We start from the raw sequence: 8,747 nt of genomic DNA on the forward strand, positions 1-8,747 counted from the left end.
TAAATATACAAACCAAAATACCTTTGTATATTTATCCTGATGAAGGGCACAGTTGACCCCAAAACATTGAGAAGTCGGCATTTAATAATCCTGAAGTGCAGTGATATATATATATATAAATATATATATGTGGACAGGGGATGAGGTAGTGGAGAGCGACCAATGGTGCTAATAGATTGCTCAAAGCAGTATATGTATAAAATAATATAAATTTATTGTAGTGGAACGTACTATACAAAATACTATAGCTACTCCTTGATCTAACCTCACCACAAAGCTAAGCTATTTTTCTGATTTCTGATTCCTCTACTTTTAAAAAATAGGTTTTTAAAAACGTATATTCCTATGTGCTTTTTTTAACCTATCCAGTACCTCCTATTTTGGAGTGATACTTTTAGGTTTCTAGATAACACATAGTTTTTATGTTACCATGTTTTTCTCCTTTTATTACCCAAAAAATTTTTAAGCAGAAGTTTTAGTTTCATTTTCTTTTACCTCACTGTTTTTATATGGGCCATATATACACACTCTTTTTATGAACCTATATATTTTTATCATGTCTTTTTAAATAGTATTTTGTATAGTACGTTCCACTACAATAAATTTATATTATTTTATACATATACTGCTTTGAGCAATCTATTAGCACCATTGGTCGCTCTCCACTACCTCATCCCCTGTCCACATAACCATTTTTCTATAGGTAATCATACCAATACCTATAATTATTTGGGGTAAATGAGCTGACGCCCTGATATATAAAAGAGGGAGTGCAAATGCAATAAGCAGTCTTTGTACACTATTTGTAGAGTTCCCATTTTAGTTGTCACACTTAAGATACTGCATCCGTGGCGCTGATATCTCTCCAGTACACATAAATATATATATATATATATATATATATACACACACACATATACATCATACATACATGTATGGAACCCCCCCCCATGAAAATCCTGCGTTTGCCACTGAGCCACAGGTTGGCCAGACCTGCACTAGTGCAATTTGGGCTATCTTTATGAGGCATTTGGCTAATAAATCACATGAAAAGAGTACACTGTATGTCAATTACATAGGATTCCCATCCAATGTGCAGTCCTGTGCTACTTTCATATGAGAGAAGTGGCGTTAGTGTATGGCTAACTGTAGAAATGGGCCTGCTCTTCTAAGTCACATTCGTGGGCACTTAAGGTGTGTCTTAAAGGCTATACATTATGCATATATATATATATATACACACACAAACACCTATATACTGTAGGTATATACACCTATATACAGTAGGTAGATATATATATATATATATATATATATATATATATCCATAACAAATATAGATTTATAATACAGAGAAATGCGGTATAACCAGCGCTCAGTCCTGTTATAACATAAATGTCCAATAATTGTCCAATGAAAGAAACTTTTACAACGTATCTTATGGAGGTCGATGTACAACTTGTGCAGGTGGTGTCAACTTCTTATCTTCACTCCATACAATTCCCTTCGATGGAGAATGTACCTCAATAAAAGTGGATGAAGGTATTATAGTGTAGTATGTCTATAATATAAGGTATCACCCCTGTGGATTTATGAAAATAGGGACGGTGAAAAGCACTGCGTACCAGAACTCACATAGTGAATGGATGTATGACTCCCATAAATATATCTTTAATCACCAATCGCCAATAGAGAGAGGAACCAATCGTGAACACACCTTTACACAAAGATTCCAATATGATGACATACTGTACTCACATAACGGATAATGACGGTACTCCCATAAAGGTATCTTTTAGCCACCAATCACCGATCGTGTGAGAGAGAAAAACAGTGGACACACCTTCATACAGTAATTCCTACAACGGGATGTACCGTACTCACATGACATATGGCAGTTGCAATCCCATAGCGGTTTCTTTATTAACGTCCTCCAGATATATATTACTTATAGGAGGTGGTGGTATGTAGATATATTCTCCCAATTGGAAGAGTGCCCACCGAAAAAAAGGAAACCAAAATGGAATTGGTGAATAGTCTTAAAAAATATATTTTTACAGAAAAAAATGAATAAAAGTAAGTAAAACAGGGATGACAGGCATTTGATGGAACAAAGGTATACATGATTGGCAAGACCGGCCGTTAATTGCCTGACAAGGGATGCCTGGACCGTCTAATCCCAGTGGTGCAAGAAGAGTTCAGTGGAGCTCCTAAACCGACATGTTTCGACTGTAATGTTTAATCTTTTTCAAGGTTGGAGAACGCCACTGAATAGAGCTATCTTTATCTGCTGCTAGCTTCCAGACACTGCATACACGCGGCCACTGACTTCCTGCTTCACTCCACTTCCGCCAACCGGCCAGCCATGACCGTAAGTCGGAAGTGGAGTGACAATGAAAACTATACAACTAAACCGCTTACTATTAGCTGACCTGTAATTGAGGTGCCGCCAAGTAGGTGGTTCAGATGTACAATTCTATAGTCTGCAAAGTAGTTATTAGCTCTACTAAACATTAGAACAAATAGAAAATGTGGAAGGCCTTTATTTAATTACAGGAGGTGTCACATCTCTCTACACCATCATAAATCATCGTGATGGCATAGATGCCATTAAAAGAGCATTAGAGAATAGTGAGATGAAAGACGATTTACAAAATATAATTGTGGAAGGAATTTAACTCATTCTTAATAATAATTATTTCAGTTTCGATGGTGTCTTCTATTATCAGAAAGTGGGCACCGCCATGGGTATCAGGTTCGCCCCCAGTTATGCAAATATATTCATGACAGACTGGGAGGAGTCCCATGTGTGGCGCGGTCATAACTGGGTGGCGAACCTGGCCCATTGGTGGCGATATATAGACGATATATTGTTAATTTGGAAGGGGGATCTCAAGTCTTTGGAGGAATTTTGTAATCATCTTAATAACAACAAACTTAACATAAAATTGACCTTCTCTATTAGTCAAGAAAGGGTACATTTTTTGGATCTTAAAATAATCAAGAGGGAAGGAAAAATAGAAACTACAACCTATTTTAAACCCACAGCATCCAACACCTATATACAGACTTCAAGTAACCACCTACCTAGGTGGCTAGAAAATGTCCCCAAAGGACAGCTTACTTGGTTACGAAGGAACTGCACCAGAGCTGATGAATTTAAGAATGAAGCCTTCAATTTGAAACAACGGTTTGCTAGTAAGGGCTATGACCCTAAGAAAATAGAATGTTCCATTCAAGAGCTATCTGGTACAGACAGAAAAGTGTTTTTACAAATCAAAGAGAAAGACAAAAGGAGGAATCCTTATGTTTTGTCTTTCAATACAAAATATAACAGTTCTCACAAATCAGTAGAATCTATTTTTCATAAAAATTGGCATATATTACTTGAAGATACTGTATTATCTACTTTACTACCACAACATCCTCATTTTATTTACAGGAAAGTGGACACTATTAAAGATAGAGTAGTATCAAGTGCGTTTTCCAATACTAAGCATACCCGGCAAAAGGGCTTCCATAAATGTCATGATTGCACTATGTGCAAATCATGCACTAATGATGACAAAAAAACATTGAGTTTTAGTCATGAGGGTGTTACATATCAGATAAAACCCTTTATTACATGTAATTCTAAATACTGTGTGTATGCTATCAGATGCACATGTGATATGATTTACATAGGTAAGACCACCAGAACACTTAAATTACGGTGGTCTGAACATATACATAATATCAAAAAAGGTAATGAGAACCATCCCTTTTCTCTGCATATTAAGAACCTTCATGGAAGTTCAGTGAAACATATTAAAAACTTTTGGGGAATAGATCAGGTAAGGGACAACTGGAGGAATCACAATAAGGATTCCATACTAGCTAGGAAAGAGATGAAATGGATATATGATTTAAATACACTAGCACCCAAGGGCCTCAATCATGAAATGGTTCCTGTAGATTTTTATTTATTTATATATACTGTATTTTCTTCCATCAGGTTTCTTGTGTGCTGATATATTCATATTTGGTATAATAATGTAGATCAATAGGACTGCCCTTATATTTATTATCTATCTGGATTTAGCAATATGTATTGTTAGAGGGTCCCTTTTGGGCCCTTTTTTAGGTTAGTATCTTCCACAAATGGTTTGTAATCACAATTCCATTTATATATTTTATTTGTAGTTTTTATTAGCATATATCGATGTTATTTGGAATGTTGGCATAACATGGAGTCATATGTATTATTGGTCATAGTTTTTGACAATGAGAAGTTTTTAGATATGGCCGTTTCAGCCCCGCCTTGTCCGCTACTTCCGGCTATGGTTCGCAGTCAGTGAAGGATACTTAGCAGTTGGCGGTAGTGACGTTACTAGACGCCACTTCCGGCTATGGTTGGTTGTGAATGAGGGCATTTAGCGGTTTGCAGAAGTTGCGTCACGAGACGCTGTAAGTCCACTCAATGTTTAGTACAGCTAATAACTACTTTGCAGGCTATAGAATTGTACATCTGAGCCACCTACTTGGCAGCACCTCAAATACAGGTCAGCTAATAGTCAGCGGTTTAGTTGTATAGTTTTCATTCTCACTCCGCATCCGAATTCCGGTCATGGCTGGCCAGTTAGCGGAAGTGGAGTGAAACAGGAAGTCAGCGGCCGCGTGTATGCGGCGTCTGGAAGCTAGCAGCAGATAAAGATAGCTCTATTCAGTGACGTTCTCCAACCTTGAAAAAGACTAAACATTACAGTCAAAACATGTCGGTTTAGGAGCGCCACTGAACTCTTCCTGCACCACTGGGATTAGACGGTCCAGGCATCCCTTGTCAGGCAATTCACAGATGGTCTTGCCGATCAGGTATACCTTTGTTCCATCATATGCCTGTCATCTCTATTTTACTTACTTTTATTCATTTTTTCTGTAATATTACATTTTCTAAGACTATTCACCTATTCCATTTTGGTTTCCTTTTTTTCGGTGGGCACTCTTCTAATTGGGAAAATATATCCACATACCACCACCTCCTATAAGTAATATATATCTGGAGGATGTTAATAAAGAAACCGCTATGGAATTGCAACTGCCATATGTCATGTGAGTACGGTACATCCAGTTGTAGGGATTACTGTATGAAGGTGTGTCCACTGTTTTTTTTATCTCACACGATCGGTGATTGGTGGCTAAAAGATACCTTTATGGGAGTACCTTCATTATCCGTTATGTGAGTATGGTATGTCTTCATATTGGGATCGTTGTGTAAAGGTGTGTTCACGATTGGTTCATCACTCTATTGGTGATTGGTGATTAAAGAAACCTTTATGGGAGTCATACATCTATTCACTATGTGAGTGCTGGTACGCAGTGCTTTTCACCGTACCTATTTTCATAAATCTACGGGGGTGATACCTTATATTATAGACATACTACACTATATTACCTTCATTCACTTTTTTTGAGGTACATTCTCCATCGAAGGGAATTGTATGGAGTGAAGATAAGAAGTTGACACCCCCTGCACAAGTTGTCCATCGACCTCCATAAGATACGTTTTAAAAGTTTCTTTCATTGGACAATTATTGGACATTTATGTTGAAACAGGACTGAGCGCTGGTTATACCGCATTTCTCTGTATTATAAATCTATATTTGTTATGGATATATATATATATATATATATATACACACATATATATATATATATCTGCTGTATATAGGTGTATATACCTACAGTACATAGGTGTTTGTGTGTGTATGTGTATATATATATATATATATATATATATACAGTGTATATATATATATATATATAAAAATAAATATATATACATAATGTATAGCCTTTAAGACACACCTTTAGTGCCCACGAATGTGACTTAGAAGAGCAGGCCCATTTCTACAGTTAACCATACACTAACGCCACTTCTCTCATATGAAAGTAGCACAGGACTGCACATTGGATGGGAATCCTATGTAATTGACATACAGTTTGACTCTTTTCATGTGATTTATTAGCCAAATGCCTCATAAAGATAGCCCAAATTGCACTAGTGCAGGTCTGGCCAACTTGTGGCTCAGTGGCAAACGCAGGATTTTCATGGGGGGGTTTCCATACATGTAGGTATGATGGGGTGGTCTTCAATATGCCGACTGATGGGATCCCGGCGCACAGTATACCGGCACCGGGATCCCGACACCCGGCATACCGACACTTATTCTCCCTCGTGGGGGAGTCTGCTGACAGTGTTCACCAGGTCCATTATACTGTATATAGCAGTATGGTATGCCACTGCTGTACCTACCTCTGTGTCGTCACTCGTCGTCCATAAGTATACTATCCATTCATCTACATTGTATACCTGTGGTGGTTTTTTTTCTTTATACTAGTAGTACTAGTTTAGCAGTCTACTGACAGTGTCCACCAGGTCCATTATACTGTATATAGCATTACGGTAGGCAACTGCTTTACCTACCTCTGTGTCATCACTCGTCGTCCATAAGTATACTATCCATCCATCTACATTGTATACCTGTGGTGGCTTTTTTTCTTTATACTAGTTGTACTAGTTTAGCAGTCTGCTGACAGTGTCCACCTGGTCCATTATACTGTATATAGCAGTACGGTAGGCCACTGCTGTACCTACCTCTTTGTCATCACTCGTCGTCCATAAGTATACTATCCATCCATCTACATTGTATACCTGTGGTGGCTTTTTTTCTTTATACTAGTAGTACTAGTTTAGCAGTCTGCTGACAGTGTCCACCAGGTCCATTATACTGTATATAGCAGTACGGTAGGCCACTGCTGTACCTACCTCTGTGTCGTCACTTGTCGTCCATAAGTATACTATCCATCCATCTACATTGTATACCTGTGGTGGCTTTTTTTCTTTATACTAGTAGTACTAGTTTAGCAGTCTGCTGACAGTGTCCACCAGGTCCATTATACTGTATATAGCAGTACGGTAGGCCACTGCTGTACCTACCTCTGTGTCGTCAGTCACTCGTCGTCCATAAGTATACTATCCATCCATCTACATTGTATACCTGTGGTGGCTTTTTTTCTTTATACTAGTAGTACTAGTTTAGCAGTCTGCTGACAGTGTCCACCAGGTCCAATATACTGTATATAGCAGTACGGTAGGCCACTGCTGTACCTACCTCTGTGTTGTCACTTGTCGTCCATAAGTATACTATCCATCCATCTACATTGTATACCTGTGGTGGCTTTTTTTCTTTATACTAGTAGTACTAGTTTAGCAGTCTGCTGACAGTGTCCACCAGGTCTATTATACTGTATATAGCAGTACGGTAGGCCACTGCTGTACCTACTTCTGTGTCGTCAGTCACTCGTCATCCATTAATAATAATAAGTATACTATCCATCCATCTACATTGTATACCTGTTGTGCCTTTTAGTTGTGCGCATTAAAATATGGAGAACAAAAATGTGGAGGTTAAAAAAATAGGGAAAGATCAAGATCCACTTCCAACTCGTGCTGAAGCTGCTGCCACTAGTCATGGCCGAGACGATGAAATTCCATCAACGTCGTCTGCCAAGGCCGATGCCCAATGTCATAGTACAGAGCATGTAAAATCCAAAACACAAAAGATCAGTAAAATGACCCAAAAATCAAAATTAAAAGCGTCTGAGGAGAAGCGTAAACTTGCCAATATGCCATTTACGACACGGAGTGGCAAGGAACGGCTGAGGCCCTGGCCTATGTTCATGGCTAGTAGTTCAGATTCACATGAGGATGGAAGCACTCATCCTCTCGCTAGAAAAAAGAAAAGACTTAAGCTGGCAAAAGCACAGCAAAGAACTGTGCGTTCTTCGAAATCACAAATCCCCAAGGAGAGTCCAATTGTGTCGGTTGCGATGCCTGACCTTCTCAACACTGGACGGGAAGAGCTTGCGCCTTCCACCATTTGCACGCCCCCTGCAAGTGCTGGAAGGAGCACCGCAGTCCAGTTCCTGATAGTCACATTGAAGATGTCAGTGTTGAAGTACACCAGGATAAGGATATAGGTGTTGCTGGCGCTGGGGAGGGAATTGACAAAGAGGATTCTGATGGTGAGGTGGTTTGTTTAAGTCAGGCACCCGGGGAGACGCCTGTTGTCCGTGGGATGAATATGGTCATTGACATGCCTGGTCAAAATACAAAAAAAATCAGCTCTTCGGTGTGGAATTATTTCAACACAAATGCGGACAACAGGTGTCAAGCCGTGTGTTGCCTTTGTCAAGCTGTAATAAGTAGGGGTAAGGACGTTAACCACCTTGGAACATCCTCCCTTATACGTCACCTGCAGCGCATTCATCGTAAGTCATTGACAAGTTCAAAAACTTTGGGTGACAGCGGAAGCAGTACACTGACCACTAAATCCCTTCCTCTTGTAACCAAGCTCCTGCAAAACACACCACCAACTCCCTCAGTGTCAATTTCCTCCTTACCCAGGAAAGCCAATAGTCCTGCAGGCCATGTCACTGGCAAGTCTGACGAGTCCTCTCCTGCCTGGGATTCCTCCGATGCATCCTTGAGTGTAACGTCTACTGCTTCTGGCGCTGTTGTTTTTGGTGCTGGGAGTCGATCGTCATCCCCGAGGGGAAGTCGGAAGACCACTTGTACTACTTCCAGTAAGCAATTGACTGTACAACAGTCCTTTGCGAGGAAGATGAAATATCACAGCAGTCATCCTGCTGCAAAGCGGATAACTGAGGCCTTGGCAGCCTGGGCGGTGAGAAACGTGTTTCCGGTA

This window comes from Pseudophryne corroboree, chromosome 10 (assembly GCF_028390025.1).
Source record: "Pseudophryne corroboree isolate aPseCor3 chromosome 10, aPseCor3.hap2, whole genome shotgun sequence".
Taxonomy (NCBI): domain Eukaryota; kingdom Metazoa; phylum Chordata; class Amphibia; order Anura; family Myobatrachidae; genus Pseudophryne; species Pseudophryne corroboree.